The sequence below is a fragment of the Theropithecus gelada genome, chromosome 12, assembly GCF_003255815.1.
Source record: "Theropithecus gelada isolate Dixy chromosome 12, Tgel_1.0, whole genome shotgun sequence".
NCBI lineage: Eukaryota > Metazoa > Chordata > Mammalia > Primates > Cercopithecidae > Theropithecus > Theropithecus gelada.
In genome coordinates this window covers 14345514-14366241 of record NC_037680.1, presented here as the reverse complement: position 1 = coordinate 14366241, position 20728 = coordinate 14345514, and the positions used below count along the sequence as shown (strand labels likewise).

At 42.6% G+C, this 20728-nt stretch overlaps 1 pseudogene across 1 annotated transcript in view; it reads left to right on the top strand.

Annotated features, from left to right (window-relative positions):
- LOC112636472 overlaps positions 1-20728 on the top strand; it is an 85706-nt pseudogene that overhangs the window by 50431 nt on the left and 14547 nt on the right. The window contains exons 7-9 of the transcript XR_003122185.1: positions 5118-5228; positions 8123-8202; positions 12065-12155. The product of XR_003122185.1 is annotated as a heterogeneous nuclear ribonucleoprotein K-like (transcript). The remainder of the gene's footprint in view (positions 1-5117; positions 5229-8122; positions 8203-12064; positions 12156-20728) is intronic.

Genomic DNA, 20728 nt, shown 5'->3' with positions numbered 1-20728 from the left:
CTGGTTTTCAGCATCCATCCAACTCACAGCATCCATCCAACTCCCGCCTTGCTTTATTGTGTGTGCTACTATTTTCCACACATCACTGGTTCCAAACGTTCTTCTCCCCAGAGCCCTTTCATCTCATTCCCCTTCTCTATTACTCTCTGGGTCTGTTTACTTTCCTTCCCAACCTTCATTAATTTCAGCAAATACATATATTAAGCACCTATTCTTGCAAGACTCTACATCACTTTATCTCTCTTTGTAACACTCCAACATACCCATTTTCCTTCCTCAGAAATGCTATCTTCTAGATTCTTTAAAAATTCTGTGTGGATAGGAGGAGGATGATAAGTTCTTGTGAAATAGTTCAGGCTTACAAAAGAACTACAGAGTAATATAGCAAAACACCTATGTACCTACTGCCCACATTAAAGGATAAAACATTAATACAATTGGCATCTCTTGTGTAACCCCTCCCTGGCCACATCTCCTCTCCATCTCCCCAAATATAACCACTAAACTGAATTTGGTTTTTATTCTTCCCATGCATTTTAGAACATTTGTACTATGTATGTCTATATCCAGGCACAATTGGATACACAATATATAGTATGGTTTCACATTTTCTTAAACTTGATATGCATCGTTTTTCTTTATACACACATTTTCTTTCTTCTGTTTGCTCTTTTGCTCAGCATTGTGCAGTTGAAAAGCCATCCATGTTAATACTTGTAGCTCTTGTTTATTCCACTGTCACTACTGTCTATTATTCCATGAAGTAAGTTCACCCCGGTACATTTATCCAGTCTCTGCTTGATGGACATTTAAGTTAATTCCAATGTTTATATTATTACAAGCAGTGCCACTGTGAACATTCTTGCACGAGGCTTCCTGCACACATTCCCAGTATCCTCTTTAGCTTCACCTACATATTGAGTACCAGAGGAGTTGCTATTCCTTAAGTTGTCAATAAAACTCCTTCTGACCCAGCTATATTTCTCCCCCGCCTGAACTCTGGCCCTTTTCCATCTCATCCATGACTTAAAAGGACATGGCCAAGCTACTTTGATCAGTGAGGCTGAAAGATTCCAATAGATACCACCCCCAGGCTCCCCGGTCTTTGGTTCTGCCTCTCATCAACATGCGTGGAGCCAGGGAAGTTGCATTCTCATTCTGTGAACCGCGGTGCAGAATCAAGTTCTGGAGCCAGGGAAGTCACATTCCCATTCTGCAAACCTCGGTGCAGAATCAACTCGTTGCTATTGGGTTTTATATGACACTTCTGACTCACTGTTTGTTCCCTGACACAAAGCAGGTGATGCTATCCCAAGAAATTAATTTGGATTTCCTTTACACTTTAAATTGTAAAACAAGAATGAGCCTCTCAGCCTGGGTGGTCTGTTTCCTAGCTTATTTTTCCTAATCCCTTTCCCCACAGTCGGGTGAAAGCACCATTATCCGCTCCTAGGCAAGGTCTAGGATGTCACATCCCAGGCTTGTTCAGTTCCTTTGGATTGCTTTATTTCCTTTATCATCTCTCTTGTCTGTGCTTCCAGATGTTATTAAATAATCTTCTAGATATGCCTTTAGGATTTGCTGCAAAGACACTTGAGATAAAGTATCTGTCAGAACCAACCTGGTAAGAATAAATGGGAAATATTTGGTATGAGAGTTGGGACCTTCCCTCCAGCAGTGATTATTCGAAGACAGAACAGTTTCTGACTGAAGACAGAGTCTCTTCCAGAGTCCCCTTTATCAAGACATTAAAATTTTCCTCGTATTGCCTAGAAGTCAAATCTCCTTTTTATCATTTTCCTGAATACTGTTTTCTTAATGACTTTACAAGAAGGAAACATGTGGAGAGTCTGAATAAAACCATGATAGAAATAAGGATATTTGAGAAATAAGAATATGGAGAAGGAATATTTGGCTAATAACTAAGTGCAATAAACTATTAATAGCCATAATCATTGACAATCCAGGCACAAAAGACAAGTGTTTTTTTTTTTTTTAATGGAATGATTTTTGTTTAAATTTCAATAGGTTTTGGGGGAACAAGTTGTATTTGGTTACATGGATAAGTTCCTTAGTGGTGATTTCTGAGATTTTGGTGAACCCGTCACCTGAGCAGTGTACACTGTACCCAATGTGTAGTCTTTTATATCTCACCCTCTCCCACCATTTCCCCTGAGTCCCCAAAGTCCATTGTATCATTCTTATGCTTTTGCATCCTCATAGCTCCCATTTATGAGTGAGAACATAAGATGTTTGGTTTTCCATTGCTGAGTTACTTCACTTAGAATAATGGTCTCCAATCCCATGCAGGTTGTTGCGAATGCCATTATTTCATTCCTTTTTGTGGTTGAGTAGTACTCCATGGTATATATATATATACCACAATTTCTTTATCCATTCGTTGATTGATGAGCATTTGGCTGGTTTCATATTTTTGCAATTGCAAATTGCGCTGCTATAAACATGTGTGTGCAAGTATCTTTTTCATATAATGACTTCTTTTTCTCTGGATAGACACCCAGTAGTGGGATTACTGGATCAAATGGTAGTTCTACTTTTAGTTCTTTAAGGAATCTCCACACTGTTTGCATAGTGGTTGTACTAATTTACATTCCCACTAGCAGTGTAAAAGTGTTGTCTTTTCACCACATCCACACCGACATCTGTTATTTTTTGCTTTTTTGATTATGGCCATTCTTGCAGGAGTAAGGTAGAAGGGCATTTTGATTTTGATTTGCATTTCCCTGATGATTAGTGATGATGAACATTTTCCATGTTTGTTGGATATTTGTGTATCTTCCTTTGAGAAATGTCTATTCATGTCCTTAGCCCACTTTTTGATGGGATTGTTTGGTTTTCTTCTTACTGATTTGTTTGAGTTCCTTGTAGATTCTGGATATTAGTCTTTTGTCAGATGTATAGGTTGTGAAGATTTCTCCCACTCCATGGGTTGCCTGTTTACTCTGTTGATTATTTCTTTTGCTGTGCAGAAGCTTTTTAGTTTAATTAAGTCCCATCTATTTATCTTTGTTTTTGTTGCGTTTGCTTTCGAGTTTTTGGTCACAAAGTCCTTACCTACGCCAATGAAAAGACAAGATTCTTTACCAAGAAATGGTATCAACCAAGAAAACAAAAGGAAGTACTAAAAACAAAGAATATACAAAGAACACAATTGAAATACACATCCCCAAATGACTTACATATTATAAAACGGGTGTTGGGAAGGAAGACAATACCTTCTAAAATTGCCACTTGGAAATCTAAATCAAGAATTTGCCACCAAAACATGTAGGGCAAGTTTTCCCCATTGAGTATGTATTCCTTGATGTACACATGCACACACACACACACACATACACAAACACTCACAAAGCATGAATGCACATATGCATGCACACAGTGTATGCCTGAAACTTGCAAGTACTTTAAACATTTACAAATGAAATAATATGGAAACATTTCAGAGGTGCTTTGTCTTTGCCAGTAGACCAATTATGCAATTATATTCTATTTAGTGAGCATTCATTATAGTCACACATTGTGCCAGTTACTTTTATGAGGATTTAATACACACCCAAACCAAGGCAATTTGCTTCACATGTATTATTTCATTTGCTCCTCACAGAGGATTTTCTTATTCTCCTTTTTTTTCATGAGGAAACTGGAGTTTCAATCAGTAAATAATCTACTGAAGCTTTCTCAGTGAATTAAGAGCAGGACTATGAACCCAAGGTTGTCTGTTGGACTCCAAAACCTAAGGACTCAAGCACTACCCTAACCTGGGTCCACACAAAAGTTAACCATGATACTTAAAATCTTTTAGTCCTCGCAGTACCTTGAATATAGTAGGCATGATGGATGGGTGGATGGATGGGTGGGTGGGTGGGTGGAAGGATGGATGGATGGATGGATGGATGGATGGATGGATGGATGGATGGATGGATGGATGGATGGATGGATGGATGGTTGGATGGATGGATGGATGGATGGATGGATGGATGGATGGATGGAAAAATGGATGGATGGATGGATAAATGGAAGGATGGATAGATGGACAAATTGACAGATTGAGGAGATGAAGGATGGTTTTTCTCTCCATAATAAGGGATGTATATAAACAAACATCCTTCTGGATATGGAGAGCATCTATTACTATCTATACTAGGTAGGTAGGTAGGTAGGTAAGTAGGTAGTTAGAAAATAAAACACTTGATTTATCTGTTTTATGAATTTAGTTTTTCTTTAGAGTTTCCTTTAACCTTTATATCTCAATATAAAGCACAGATGGAAGTATTTAGAAACAAACATTCCCAAATTGTGCCTTTATGCCCTAAGCTCATTTGAGGAACACATGAAAATAGCAAGTCTAGGGCCTAATCCCTACATGGATCTGGTGGTTTCACCAGCTCTTCCCATACCAAACCTTTCTGTGCAGCCAGCTGCCTCCCCTGAACAGGAGAGGCCTGGCCGCAGCAACCTCCAAGAAAAAAAAAAAAAAAAGGTGGGGGGGAAGTCTGCACACCCACATCTGCTCTATAGCAACCCGCATGCCCCAAGCAGAGCCACAAAATCCTCTCTATATAAGGAGATCAGCGTTTCTCAGGATGGCCAGACCTTGAGCACGAAAGTAGGAAACTCAAGTAAGGAAGAATAAACTTGCACAAGAGCTGCATGAAGCACTGGCGCCAGGGCTGACACTGCAGCCAGGGCAGTCCATGTCCGACCAGCCACAGGCCCTGCACAAGCGGGGCACTCCTACATAAACTCTGATGGGACACTCCAGGAAGGTTTTTGCACACGTTGTTTAATGAATCTTCATCTTACTGAAGTTCCTATTGTGTTGATCCCATTCTGCAGATGAGGTGAGTAAGGTTTCCAAGAGGACAGATGATTTACAGGACAGAGTCAAGAGTCAAGCCCGCATCTGTCTGATTTCGAAGCTAGTGTGCTTCCAAACACACTGAACTCCTGATGGTCCCTTCCTGTTCCTGACCCATCCATCTGCCACCCAGCTGCGCAGTACAGCTCCCCAGGTGCACAATAATGTGAGAGTTAAATAACAGTAGTAAAGACCCATATAAAATGTTTACAGCCATATTAAGTTTTCCTCATTGCAGAGTGACTGGGTGCTTCCTGCATCTGATGAGCATTTGGCTTTGAGATTTAACCAAGACTGCTGCTCAAAGTACACAAACACAGCCCACAGCAGAGCGGACACTCTGTCGAAGGTAGGGAAATGACCAGTGTGATCCATTTTGTGTGCAAGCTATGACGATGCTAGAGACTTTGGTCCAGTGGGTCTCCCCGAGATGAAAATAAGACCCTAGTGCAAAACAGTAAGCACACTGATGCATGTTCATAGCTTTCACCTATTTCCCGAAGAGGAGCTAGGATCCCCAGAAGATGGGAAGCACCCTCTCAGGGATTCCTTTTAATGGCCAGTTCTTTAGGCGTTGTCCCAGGGCAGCTGTGGAAAAGGCTCGGTGTCGGCACCTGTTTGGCATTCAAAGCCAAACACAGGCTATTTTCCAAGCCTTCTGTGCTGGGCCTACCAGGACAGGAAATGCAGATTAACATCCTAAACAGACCTCTCTCCAAGTTAAGCTCAGCATTCTCCTGAATCCCTGTCCAATCTGCCTGCATTACTTCACCATGAGCTACAGTGCTTGCAAAGCTGTACCGTGTTCATTACCAGGCACACACTTCACAGCTGATTTCAGATTTCCACAGACAACAACTGTGAAAGCAGGCAGCTAACGGCCCTTAGCTGTTAGTCAAAGAGCATAGATTCTCAAGAAAGAGAAGTCAAGGATGAAGCCACAGCAAGTTTGACATTTGGAATCTAAATTTGACACTGCTGGAAAGGTCCAAAGGCCTCAAGCCCTTGTTCTCTGGAAGGCACTGTTTCACTAAAAAGGAGAAGGATGTCCCCGACAGATCGAGCAAATGTTTTCAGGACACTGTGGGGTTCCCAGCCACAAACCGCGTGTCAAAACAGAGACCTCGAAGGTGTGGGCATCGGGCAGAATTGACGTGAGGCCAAGGGAACAGGAAACAATAAGATAATAACCCCCACTGAAGCCTAGAAACCAAGAACAAACAAACACACACCCAAGGTCCCTGGGATGTCACATCACGGGCCTCCTGCCAGGGAGTGCTGAGGGGGCACAGAGCTGCCCTCCCTTGCCATCTCTCTGAAGCCCCCCACCTTGAATTCTACGCAAAAGCTGTGCTCCCCTACAGCTAGTCTGGAAGGGGAAGAACTTTCTTTAAACTACAGCTGAAGAAGTCAAGACTTCAAGAAGCAGTTTGAATAGCAGGGAGTTGGATAGAGAGCAGGCACAAGATCGAAAGTTTCCTCCACAAAGAATCAGTCAGGTCTGCAGTCTCACTTTTATATCTAATAGGAAATCTAAGGAGCAGAGGACTTGGCCCCAGCAAAACATTATAATAAGAAAACCCATGATATATAATGTATGACTTCTTACCATAAGTATGCATTACTTTTCTATTTCCTTAAAAACCACTAAAAATATAAAAAATAAAAATTCTATGAAGCAGATATCATGGCTGTTATTGTCACCATGTTCTATGAGTAACTCCTGTACCCAAGGTCACACAGTTAATTAGTGGAGAACTAGAACTCAGGCCTTGTAACGCTTAACTATTTCTTCAGTTCACCTCACCAGAGGCATCTATAATAGCTGCCTGGGTTCCAACTTTTTTGTTTGTTTGTTTGTTTGTTTGTTTGTTTGTTTGTTTGTTTGAGACGGAGTCTCACTCTGTCACCCAGGCTGGAGTGCAGTGGCTCGATCTCAGCTCGCTGCAACTTCCACCTCCCTGGTTCAAGCGATTCTCCTGCCTCAGCCTCCTACGTAGCTGGGATTACAGGTTTGTGTCACCACGTCCGGCTAATTTTTGTATTTTTAGTGGAGACGGGGGTTTCATCATGTTGGTCAGGCTGATCTCAAACTCCTGACCTCATGATCCGCCCACCTCGGCCTCCCAAAGTGCTGGGATTACAGGCGTGAGCCACTGCGCCCGGCGGGTTCCAACTTTTTATAGGCAGTTTCATAGCAGTAAAGGTGACTTTACAGGCCAAAGGAATGGTGACTCCCATCAGGTGTCAGCAAGGTGGGAGAAAGAGCCCGGACGACCGTCTTATTCAGTTGAGGCCTCCTGTATACTTTGCACACACAGATGACAGCCTCCCATGCCCTCCTCAAGTTTCTGGGAATGCAAAGGTGTTAAGAAATGGACCCCAGGCCAGGCTCAGTGGCTCATGCCTGTTATCCCAGCATTTTGGGAGACCAAGACGGGCAGATCATGAATTCAAGACCAGCCTGGCCAATATGGTGAAACCCCATCTCTACTAAAACTACAAAAATTAGCCAGGCATGGTAGCACACACTGTAGTAGCTGTAGTCCCAGCTACTCAGGAGGCTAAGGCAGAAGAATCACTTGAACCCAGGAGGTGGAGGTTGCAGTGAGCTGAGATTGAGCCACTGCACTCCAGCCTGGGCAACAGACAAGTCTCAGAAAAAGAAAAAGAAAGAAATGGACCCCAGCCACCTGAGTTCTCACAGAGCGGGGCGGGGGAGGGGAGCAGAGAAGTAAAGAGAATTCGCAATACGGCATGAGAGTACTGAGATAGTGGTGGGTGCAGGATGCCACAGCAGCATTTACCGATGTTTATTGGGTCCCGCATTAGGCCAGACCCTGGGGATTCAGGGACAAATAGGAGGAGGCCCTTATCTTTGAGGATCTCTCTAACCAGGGGAAGTAAATTAACTCAGCCTAATGGGATCAGCCAGTAAGTGCTTTGGTGGACATTTGAATAGAACTCAGAGGATGGAGGAGAGGATTCTGAGCTGCAGGACACCTAGTACTCACTGCGTAACCCCTAGCAAAGGCCCACAGTCAGCGCTGCCCAAAGGCACTGCCATCTCTTCCACCGCTGTGCTCCTCCACCCTTCCCTCTGATTGTTAGAATAACTGAGAAAGTTCAGGGGTTCGCTTCACTTCAAAGTGATTTTCCTCATTGTAGTTGTTCTTGCCGTTCTTGTGAAGCAATCCTTCAGCTCTCTGTTTGCCTTCTCCTTATCATTGTTTTCTCTGCCAGACCTGGTGGGGCCTTCACAGACAAATCCATTCGGGAATAGCCCTCCTCCCAGAAAAGTCCATCAAAGGCAGCTCCTGTGGGTAAAAGGCTCCACACACAGAGGGCAGCTGTAGGAACCACACCAGCTGCTCTCCTGGGTCAATAGGTCAAGCCCAACAAAAACTCGAGCTCACATTTCTGACCCTGAGTGCCTCAATAAACTTCAGAGGGCATTTTGAGTATTAAGGTGATACTTGTAAAAATAACCAGAAGGGTGGCATTTCTACTACGGTGTCATGGCAAAGTAAAATTGGAAATGGCTGATGAACGGCTATCATTGACTCAAGCAAGTGAACTGAAAAACATGCCGGGAAAAGAAAACACTCCTGTGACAGAAAGAGTTGAAGGTATGGATTCAAAATTGATCCTCCAGCACAAGCAGGCAGTTCAAGTGTAGAGGTTAGACATAAATCGAAAGGGATCTGGAGCCTCGGTCCTCTGGAAGGAAGAAGGAAGCCGGAGAGCATTTGCGGGTCTCTCCACAGAGCAATAACACAGAAGCTAACAGTGAACGTTTTCTTTTGAGATAGAGTCTCACTCTGTCACCCAGGCTTGAGTGCAGTGGCGCTATCTTGGCTCACTGCAAACTTCGCCTCCTGAGTTCAAGTGATTCTCTTGCCTCAGCCTCCCAAGTACCTAGGATTACAGGTGTGTGCCACCATATCCAGCTAATTTTTGTATTTTTAGTAGAGATGGGGATTCACCATGTTAGCCAGGCTGGTCTCGAACTCCTGACCTCAGGTGATCTGTCTGCCTTGGCCTCTCAAAGTGCTGGGATTACAGGCACGAGCCACCGCACCCAGCCAGTGAATATTTTCAACAGCTTGTTTTCTTCTACTAAGCACAACACCTTGCTAAATAAAGGTGGATCCTAGTAAGCATTGCCTAAATGAATATTCTAGTGTGATTATTTTCACTAGAATTATACTTGCATTGCAAATGTGGGTGCATCTATTGATTTGGCCTGTAGGCCTTCACGTTATTTTTATAAAGGTAAATGAACTAAGGGGATGACTCCACGTGTCTCAAGGCCTCTACCAACTACTCTTCTTCCTTTCTTTCTTCCTTTCTTCCTCTGTCTCTCTCTCAGCAACAGGAAATTTGATCACTGAGCCTATAGCAAAGGCAGCCAATCAATAGCTCAGAGTGGAAAAAGCCCATCTGGGAAAACTCATATAACTGACCCAGCAGAAGGGAAGTAATCAGAGTACGCCTCATGTCGTTACTACTGGCCAAAAATACACACATTTGGGAATACGTATAAGCAAAATAACCTGGTAGATTACTATAGAAGAATTAAGACGAGGATCAGGAAAGGGAAGAGTTTGATGGAAGTCAAGAACCTTTGATTACTCATCTCCTGCAAGGACAATCTGAGAGAAAATACAGTGACATCATTAACCATCAATCATTTATTTTTGGTTCCAGGCCACTTCAATAAAGCAAATAATGCTAAAGCAAGCCATATGAATTTTTTGTTTCCTTGTGCATATAAAAGTTATGTTTACACTATAATGTAGTCTATTAGGTGTACCACAGCATTACATCTAAAAATGGTGCATACCTTAATTTAAAAATACTTCATTGCTAAAAAATTCTGACAATCATCTGAGCCTTCAGCAAGTCACAATCTTTTTGCTGGTGGAAGGTCTTTCCTCGGTGTTTCTGGCTGCTGACTGATCAGGGTGGCGGTTGCTGAAGGTTGGGAGGCCTGTGGTGATTTCTTAAAATAAAACAACAGTAAAGTTTGCCACATTGATGGACTCTTTCTTTCATGAAAGATTTCCTTGTAGCATGCATTCCTGTTTGATAGCATTTTACTACCGTAGAACTTCTTTCAAAACTGGAGTCAATCCTCTCAAACCCTTCCACCGCCTTATCAACCAAATTTATATAACATTTTAAATCTTCTGTTGTCAGATCAACAATATTCACAGCATATTTAGCAGGAATAGATTCCATCTCAAGAAACCACTTTCCATACTCAACCATAAGAAAGCAACTCCTCATCTATTCAAGTTTTATCTGAGATTGCAGGAACGCAGTCACATCTTCTGGCTCTACTTCTCGTTCTAATTCTTTTGCTATTTCCACCTAACAAGTGGCTACTTCCTCCACTAAAGTCTTGAGCCCCTCAAAGGCAACCATGAGAGTTGCAATCAATTTCTTCCAAACTCCTGTTCATGTTGATATTTTGACCTCCTCCCATGAATCATAAGTGTGTTTAGTAGCATCTAGAATGTCGAATCCTTTCCAGAAAGAATTTTACTTAGCCCAGATCCATCAGAAAAATCACTATCTATGGCAGTTCTAGCCTTATAAAATGTGTTTCTTAAATAATAAGACTTGAACATCAGAATTACTCCTTGAACCCTGGGGTGCCGAATGGATGTTGTGTTAGCAGGAATGAAAACAACATTAACCTCCTTGTACATCTCCATTAGAGCTCTCGGGTGACCAGGTGTATTGTCAATGAATATTTTGAAAGGAATATTTTTTTCTGAGGAGTCAGTCTCAACAGTGGGCTTAAAATATTTAGTAAATCCTGCTGTAAACAGGTGTGTTGTCATCTAAGCTTTGTTGTTCCATGAATAGAGTATAAGCAGAGTAGATTTAGCATAATTCTTTAAAAACCTCAGGATTTTGAAATTATAAATAAACATTGGCTTAAATTTAAAGTCACCAGCTGTATTAGCCCCTAACAAGAGAGTCAACCTGTCCTTTGAAGCTTTGAAGCCAGGCATCAACTTCTTTCTAGCTAAGAAAGTCCTATATGTCATCTTCTCCCAATACAAACAAGGCTGTTTCATCTACTTTGAAATTCTGTTGTTTAACGTAGCCACCTTCATCATTTGTCTTAGTTAGGTCTTCTAGATGGTTTGCTGCAGCTTCTCCATCAACATTGCTGTTTCACCTTCCACTTTCATGTCATAGAAATGGTTTCTTTCCATAAACTTCATGGACAAACCTCTGCTATCTTCAAACTTTTTTTTCTGTAGCTTCCTCACCTCTCTCAGCTTTAATAAAATTGGAGAGAGTTAGGGCCTTCCTCTGGATTAAGCTTTGGCTTAAGGGAATGTTGTGGCCGGTTTGACCTTCTATGCAGACCACCCAAACTTTCTTCACATCAGCAATGGGACCGTTTCGCTTTCATATCATTCATGTGTTCACTGGAGTAGCACTGTTAATTTCCTTTAAGAACTTCTCCTTCGCATTCACAACTTGGCTAATTGTTTAGTGCAAAAGCCTAACTTTCAGCCTATTTCGGCTTTCTACATGCCTTCCTCCCTAATATTAATTATTTATAACTTTTGATTTAAAGTGAGTGTCAAGTGACTCTGCCTTTCTTTCACTCGAATACCTAAAGGATGCTGTAGAATAATTAATTGGTCTAATTTCAATATTGTTGTTTTTCAGGAAATAGGAAGGTCCAAGGAGAGGGAGAGAGATGGAGGAATGGCTGGTTGGTGGAGTAGTCAGAACACATACATTTACGAATTAAGTTCATCATCTTATGTGGGCATAGTTCAAGACAATTCCAATGGTAACATCAAAGATCAATGATCACAGATCATCATAACAGATATAATAATAATGAAACAGTTTGAAATACGGTGAAGATTACCAAACTGTGACACAAAGATTGCAGTGAGCACATGTTGCTGAGAAAATCGCACCAACAGACTTGTTCGATCAGGGTTGCACAGGCCTTCAATTTGTAAAAAATGCAATTGCTTCGAAGGGCAATAAAGCAAAGTGCCATAAAACAAAGTATGCCTGTAATTCACCTCTCTTTCTCCTCTTTCCTAGCCCCATCCTCCCCAAAAATATCACGACTGACTTTTTAAATCCTCTCAGCAAACTATCCCAGCATCAACCTCACCTCTTTTTTTATGCCTTCAGGGATGTAGCCAAAGCTAAGGAATATGTCCTGTTCCGTGGAGAGCGGATGATCAATAGGTGGTTCCCAGATAATGGAGTGACTGGAGTGAGGGTGAGCTCCCCGTTCTCCAGCAGCTGTCAGAACTGACTACCAAAGTGCTGAACTGAAGACAGCCCAAGATAGTACAAAGAGTAATTTGGACAGTGGAGTGACCATTGTTCTCAGAAAGAGGACAAAGCGGGGGAAAATGGAACACATTAAAAAACATTTAGAAACACAGACAATTCAACTCTTTTTGGGGGGAAGCATGGGGAGAGACAGGAGGTATTTTACTAGGTCCTCTGATGTGGAGGAGCAGAGCTGTCCATATGTGTATGTGTGCATTTTTCTAGAGCGAGTGAATAGCTGTCATCAGACTCTCAAAATTCTCCCAGAACCTTCCTTCCCTCTCTATCCCAAAGAACCATTAAGAGACTGCCCAGGAAACTGGGTCAAATGTAAAACATCACACAGTGGAAGAATTCCAAAGTTGGATACCCAGGAAGTCTGCCCTCTGCCTTTAAACACAAGCATGTGGGGATCTTTGGCTCTGTGGCTTCATTTAGCTCATGTATTGGCTCCCATTGAATGTCTCATAGGCAAGTACTCTTTCTTGGTCAGTCCTCTGTAGGTACAGTTTGAAAAATGCACTCCGATTTTCAAAGACCCCAGCCAAGGATCTGCCTCAACTAAAACGCTCTCTTCCCACCCCACATAAACACCTCAATCCCCTGAAGAAGGAGGCTTAAGAGTTTCCAAGTTTATGACTGGTTATTACTACAATGGACAATTCACTGAGAACTGAAAAGTTTAAACTTTCAAAATTTGAATAATTTTGGTTGTGGCTATTCAAATAAGGAAATGTTAACGTTTTTTTCTCACCATTTATTCACTGACTCATTGAGCAAGAGTTTATTGATCCAGGCCCTGGGGATGTTCCATGAATGACACCATTCCTCCCCTCAGGAAGCTAATTGTCCCAGACTCTGTCTACCTTCAGTTACTCAGAGTGACAATTTTCAAGCTTACTACAGGATCTAAACTAAGAATCCACCAGATGACTGTCTATGGCAGTGGCCCTGCTCTTTGAAAGTGACTTTAAAACTTACTGGCCAATTCTATCACAAGGATTCTGATGAGGACCACCTGGGGCTGCCAGGCGATTTAAGTGAGAAGAGATAGGTGAAAGGTCTTTGTAAGCTCCAAAGCACTTTATAAATGTAGTGTATTGTGACAATGACCTCCTTCTACCCAGTTCTTACAACTTATAGATTTTTCTTTTTTTTTTTTTTTTTTTTTTTTTTTTTGGTGGTGGTATATGGAAGAAAAGAAAGTATCAGTAAGGCTATGAAGATAGACTTTGAAATTTTAAGGGCATTGCAAAACCCGTACTACTCCTTTTGCCACTGCCACCACCAGCAAGAAAAGGAAGTATTTTCATATGGGGAGCAGGATACAGAATCAGAGGACAATTTAAAGCAGATAGCCCAGGAATATAGATATGGGTGTGCAGAGGTGCTGAAAGCCTGGAACATGAACAAACACTCCCCTACATTTTAAAAGAAGAAGAAAATAGATTTTGCAAACAGACCTCAAAACCAACATTAACCTTGGGCAAGAATTGAGAACTGATTATAATAACAGCTGCTAATATATATGAAGGCTTGTCATGTGCCAGATACCATGCCAAGCATTTTTCATGTATTAATTCACTTCCATTTGGTAAGAACTCAATGATAAGAAATTAGTTAATACACGTATAATTAGAACAGTGCCTGGCACGTAGTAAGTACTCAACACTCTAGCAGGATTATCAGCTCCATTTTATAAGTGTGGAAACCGAAGACAAAGAGACGAGTCTGTGTGTTTATATTTACACAATGAATTTCAGTGATAGACCCAAGCTGCCTGATCTTAAAGTCTGGAGGAAAAACATCTTCAAGGACCTTTCTGTATTTAAATTTTTATCATTCTTTGAATGACTAATTCAATTCAACACACAGTACCTACTTTAAGTAAAAGAGTCCAAGTTCCAGGAGAACTTGGAGTTTTTAAGTACCTGCTTTGAGTAAAAGATTCCAAGTTCTAGGAGAAAAGGGAACTGGGTTATGTCACTGCTGTATCTCCAGTCAATTAATTGCAGGCATTTGGAAGAATAAGAATTAAGTCACGATACCGCAGAAGCTCACGAGCCAGTAGAAAGATACCTGCTTAAAAACCTAATATCTGTCTGGCTGATATACGGACTCCAACAGAAGAATGTGCTGGGGAATGAGAAACTGCAGATCAGGGAGAAACCTCTTGAGCTGGGTGTCCTTCGCTCTGAGTCAATGTTAGAAAGCTTTGAAGCATAACCAGGCAGGAAGGGGACTGATGCCCTCTTGGCATAATAAGGCCAGTGCTATTAGTCTGTTATAAATAGGGTTAAGGTTATGTTAATAGAAAGAATATTAATTTCTCCTGATTACCAGATGGGGGTCTTTAGAAGGAAATTAGTCCCAGGGGTCATAAACTGTCTTTGAGTTTTTATACTTTGGGAGAAAGCCAACCCAGCCTGGAGTTAAAGCCCCACTGTGTGTTCCACCCCAGCCCAAAAAAATCCTCTAGGCCAGATCTCACCCCTTAATGGTACCAGGGAGTGAGGCGCCCGGAACGGGAATACAGCGCCCTACCCGATCTGCCACTACCACTTCCATCACATGCCACACTTGACCAAAGAGAGCTTTGGAAAAATCACATAAAACCCTTCAAAAACAACTCCTTAAACCCTCCATTAATGTCCTAAGGGAGTGACCAGCTAGAGTGATTGTGTTGAGGCAGCAACATAACAGTCATTCAGAACTACCTTTTCCCAAAGCTGTTTATAGATTGCAATGGCCACATGACAGTTCTCACCTTTGAAACATATGTGGAAGGTTTTAGGCAGGGCTGCAAAGAAAGTTCCTAAAAGGGAGGAGAAGGCATTATCAGCTGTCATGCACCTTTTTGCCTTTCAGTCTTCTACTATCCTCCTTCATGAAATCCAGAGATGGTGGCTGGAGGCATGGCAGCCCTTTCACAGCCGCAAGGAAAATGTCAAGAGACTCACAGAGCTCTCATCTTAAAATCCCCGAGTTACCAAATCAGTATCACAAACTGAATACCTAAAGATTTCTTCTCATATGATAAAAAAGAATTCCTATTGTATTTAAGCCATTGTTATTTGGGTTTTCATTCCTAAAACTGGACTCAAAACTCAAAGCAGTCATAGATTACTATAGAGCAATGAGGTGCAGTACAAAGAGCTAGGAGGTCAGACTCATGCTGGAGTCCTAGTTCTTTAGGAACTGTGTGACCTGAATCAATGACCCTCCTCTGTAAAGGGGAGTGTCTTGCTGTGGGTGCTCCCAAAAGCCAAGTCTGAACAAGGACTTGGGTGGCAGCAGGTGATTTATTTGAAAGGTGATCTTAGGAAGCCAGAGAAAGGTAGTGGACAAGGAAGGAGGGAAGATCAATAAAGAGTGTGCTATTGAGCTGGGTCTCACTGTGGGCAATTCTGATTCAAACCCCTGAGGACCTTCAAAGAAAATTCCATAGAACCTTCCTACTGAAAATGTGGGCCATGGGCCAGCCTCCACATTAGCTGGCAGCATGTTAGAAAAGCAGAGTCTAGTCCTCACCCCAGACTTCCCGTACAATAATTTGCACCAGGAGATCCTGTGCACATTCAAGTTTGAGATGTCCTGGTATAGAATGCACCTCAATGCTGGGCATTGGAAGGACAGAAGGCTCTTGTCACTCATTAGTAGAGGAAACATTTGCTCTCTTGCATTTCCTGGCTGAACAGACTTCCACAGCTTAGGAGAAAACCCTAAAGAAGGAAATTTGAGAGACTCAGGAGGCACTTGAGGTGGGAACCCTTCATGAGGGGAAAACTGATCACCCAGGCTGAGGGGATGAGGTGTGGAGCACCAGCAGCATCCACAACTGCGGGTAGTTATAATACCTAGTTCATACGGACATTGGAGACATGAAATGAGCTACTGTATATAACAGGAGAGTTGCCCAGTACTCTATTGCTGTTATAATCATAGCTACAACAACCAACCTCATTTGAAAAGACATCTTATGACTTACATGATAAAAGCCAACCTAGTTCCTGTATCTCCAACTCCCTGAGATAAGAAGCACAGTCCTTGACCTCAAGGAACTTCCAACCTTGATAGGGAGATAAGGCTTGGGGACATGAAGCAATGCAAGACTGGCGTCACACATTATGTAATAACACACTCACATCAGTATTAGCAAGAGTCCTTTTGTGTGCTTATTATGTACTAGGCACTCTTCTAAGAGGGGTGTGTGTGTGTGTGTGTGTGTGTGTGTGTGTGTGTGTGTTTTAATTCATTTGATCCTTACAAGAACCCAATGAAGTCGGTTCTATTATTAGCACCATTTCACTGATGAGGAAACTGAGGGACCAACAGGTGAAGTGACCTGCCCAGAGGCTATACATTTAATCTCCACACACCACTAAAACTAGTATAGCTCCACATTGCCTATCACCTCTCCTGCAGTGAGCCTCTCACTGTGATTTTAGACATGTTCTCTTTTTCCATGCTTAACTCTCCTTCAAGGTAAGCAAGTTGCCTAATGCTGTCGTCATTGTATAGATAGTGTGGGAACTGGAATTCAGTGAGATTACATTTCAGAGCACAGCAATAGCCAGGGCTCCATTAAAGGCTTCAGAGGAACCAAAATCAGCTGAGCTCCTATTCACCCGGAGGTCAGGGAGGTGGGGTGGACAGTGCCTAGACCTGGAATCAGGAATGCTGAGTCCTAAGCCAAGTGTGGCCACTAACTCAAGCCATTTAGCCATTTGAGTCTCATTGTTCTCATCTACAACCCAAAGGGGGTAGGATTAGCTCATACCCTAGTGTTCCCTTTAAGCTCTAAATTCCAATGGCTGAATGACTTGCTTAAGCCCTTTACTCATCTCTCAGTCCTCCTGGGAAAATACCTATAATGCAAAACCTGAAAGTAAGGAGAGTTTTTCCAGTCTTATTTGCTATAATATTATTTCACCAAAGATTTAAATATTGATCATTTAAGAAGCTGCAAAGTCAAAAACCCACATAATGATATCTATAAATATTCTATGGATGTCACCTCCCATCTAATGTCAAGGTGTACTGTACTTTCAAGACTATTTTCTAATTTTGCAAAGCATTTGCACTTGGACTAACCTGGCCTTCCACTTTGTACTCTATATGTCTAATTCATTTGCTCTCTGTGACCTGATGTAGCCCTCAGCACCCTTGCTCCTTCCACAATTGTACCTTATAACTTCATCATTAATGCCACAACGTGAACTCACCCCAGCAACTTCTTACCATGTGTGCCAGGTTACTTTCTTGCTGCAGTGATGCAGTCTTCCTACCAGTGTGCAGTTTTTTAAATGGATCAAAGATCAGAGCCTATCTTCTGAAAAGTCACCCTCCAGGCTCCAATATTCCGGAAATCCATTGTTTGAAAATTCCGGTTGGACAACTTCAACACAAACAGAAAAATGCCATTCTGTAGGCTTCAGGAAAAACATTTATGAAGGTGCCCTATCCAGTCAGTTCTCTCTTTGTCCACCCACAATCCTCCTCCACCCTCAAGAGAAGGTCCTGTGAATTGAGAGGAGGCTCAGGCCCTAAGAAAAAGCCCAGAAAGGGGTGATGTGAATGGCACATTGTTCTATTCTGCCAGTTGCTCTGACTCAAGGATCACAGGTTAATTTCATAATCTTCCCCTTCCACTCCTCTTTCTATTTTTCTTTTAAAGCAAACAAGGCATCAGCAGGACTCCCAGAGCAATTTAAAAGTCATAAGCATCTGTCACTGTGAAGGATACAGCATCCACTATTTGCAAAGAACTGTAGAGACACAAATAGCACAAACTCGGTTCCTGTCCCTCCAAGTGCCTAAGATAAAGACAGCACAGCCTCTGACCTCAAGGGACTTACAACCTTGACAGAGAGATAAGACGTGGGGACATGAGGCAATACAAGACCAGTGCCACACATTATGTAATAACACACTCACATGAGTATTAGCAAGTGTCCGTGGCTGGAATTTCCCCTGTTCTCTTCCCCTCTTCAGTGCCTTCAAAGTCTTCTCTTGAGCCAATGTTGTTATTTGTGCCTAGTTGAAAGACTGCTCCCTCCTGCACCTGGGCAGCAGAGACAAAGACCCTAACTTCTCTGAGCAGCCTGAAAAGCGACAAAGGGGAATTGGCACAGTTGGAGTTGAGAAATTGGCAGAGAGGTGATAACGTTTAAAGTCACAGACATTGCTCTCAGCATTTATTGATTGTAATTCAAGAGAGGAAAAAGGAATAAAATTATCCCCATACTGGAAGTCCTTTGGAATATGCGCCAAACAGTGTCTAGGGAAAAACTGGCATGTTCTTGAAACACATGTTACTCCTCTCCCCTCCCACACCCACAGCAGACATCACTAATCAATGACAGCACTCTTCCCTGCTGGGCACTGCGTGTCCTTAACACTGTTCTCAGCACAGCACTCCAGGCAGCCACAGCAATTGAACAGAGTTGCCACAGGAGATAAAGTCTCTTCTATCCCAGCTAGTGAAAGGGAGTGAAGACACCTGGTGCTGCCTTCTGGGTCCCCTCACCTTCTCACAAACACAACATGTTCATCCACACCTCCTGGCCATTACAGGTCAAGACACTGTACTTGAATGTTCTCCCTTCTGCTTTTCCAAAGCAGAGTCATCCTTTCAGGTCTGGTTCAAATTTCATTTTTCCAAGAAGCCTCTAGGGTGCCCCAACCCAATGTTCCCTCACCCAAGCTCTCTTTCCTTCCATTTCCCAGGGCTGCCTTCTGATACCACACAAGGGAGCTCTGTCCTGTGCCCTCTGGTTTTGTTTCCTTATTACTCTTTCTTCCTCTACTAGACTTTAAACCTCTAATGTCTTCCAAACGTTTAAAAAACTTTGTTCAAAAAAAAAAAAAAAACTAACACAGGACATTGGATACAGTAGAATATCTGGTAAATAGGGGTTTTGTTTGTTTTAAATTTCAGTAATGGAATTGTTAACTTTGGGGGTGACTTTTAGTTTTGCTTTCTAGAAGTAGAGGCTGCCGTTTGCTTTGGAGCCCCTCCCCTCTTTATTTGGGGAAGTTCATAGGCCTTTCAGTTCCATCAAAGGAAGATAAGTCCCCACTCATTGTCCCCGGAGGAAACTGTGAGGTCTTCTTATATTTGCATGTATGTGCCAAACATGTAAAGTGAGCTCCCAAGCCAGACTGTACACTTGAAAGCAGAAGAAAAATGGTTTTTCCTAGAGAGAAATGCATACTGGACTGTTAGCTATCCCCATTCCCTACCTGTCATGGACTGAATATCTGTATCCTCTCCAGATTCATATGTTGACATTCTAACTCCTGATTTGATGGTATTAGAAAGTTTGTGGGGGTGATTAAGTCATAAGAGTGGAGCCCTTGTGAATAAGATAAGTACCCTTGAAAAAAGCCTCAGAGAGCTCTCTCTCACCCCTTCTACCAAGTGAGGACACAGAGAGACAACAGTTATCTGTGAAGCAGGATATGGGTGGGCCCTCACTGAATACCGAGTCTGCCAACACCTTGATTTTGGACTTCCCAGCCTCCAGAACTGTGAGAAATAAATGTTTATTTTTTAAACCACCCAGTCTATGGTATTTTCGTTACAGCAGCTTGAACAAACTAAAACATTGTCCCCAATGGAGATAATAAAAGTGAATACCTGGGACTCTGGAGAATGTGCTGAGGACCACTATACTGGGTCATGGAGCTCACCCTTAGTTAGACTTCTTGAGGGGAGGGAGAAGATTGTGTCTGGGCTTGGAGCAAATGTGCAAGGAGTGGTTCTTTCTTGAGATATGGGGCCAGGGCAGGGGTGGCAATGAGCAGAAGAACCTGTGGCTGAGCCAGACAGTCTGGCTTTCAGCAGTAGCATCATGACAACCCTGATGGCAGGGGACAGCAGGCCTGCAGCCAGATTGACCAGACTTCCTAACCATAGTAACCAGGCTGATGTCCTGGGACAGAGTAGTAAGCCTAGGAGTCCCCAAGAACATCCTGGGAGAAGAACAGCCCCAGGAAAATTGACTTCTCCATCAATGAGGGGTCAGAGATACATGGGGTCAGAATCATGTTAATTGACTGTTAAGATACAGAGAGAGAAAGCTGCTGCAGGTGATCTCTTTCAAGTAGGTGACATAGATCTGGGGTCCTACCTATTTGGACCCTATCTCTTCTTACCTCTCCTGCTTTCCTAAAGGGCTCAAGTTGAAAATCATAAGTTCTAATCTGAATTCCTTGTTTTATGCCTAGAAGAACCAGAGCCCAGAGACATAGGGAAGATCATTCAAGAGCACATGCCAAGCTAAAGACAATACCAGGGACAGAACCTCATCTTCTGATTCCTGGTCCAGTTCTCCCTCCAGCTCAGCAAACAGCCTTTGGATTCCACTTGGGAGCAAGTCTTCCCTGAATGCCCACCATGTGCTCAGTCCTGTGCTGTGCTGAGTGAAACACACAGATGTGTAGGACTTAGTGCCTGTTCCCCAACCCACACCCAAGAATCTTACAGTCAGGTTGGGGAAATAAGGCCAGTGA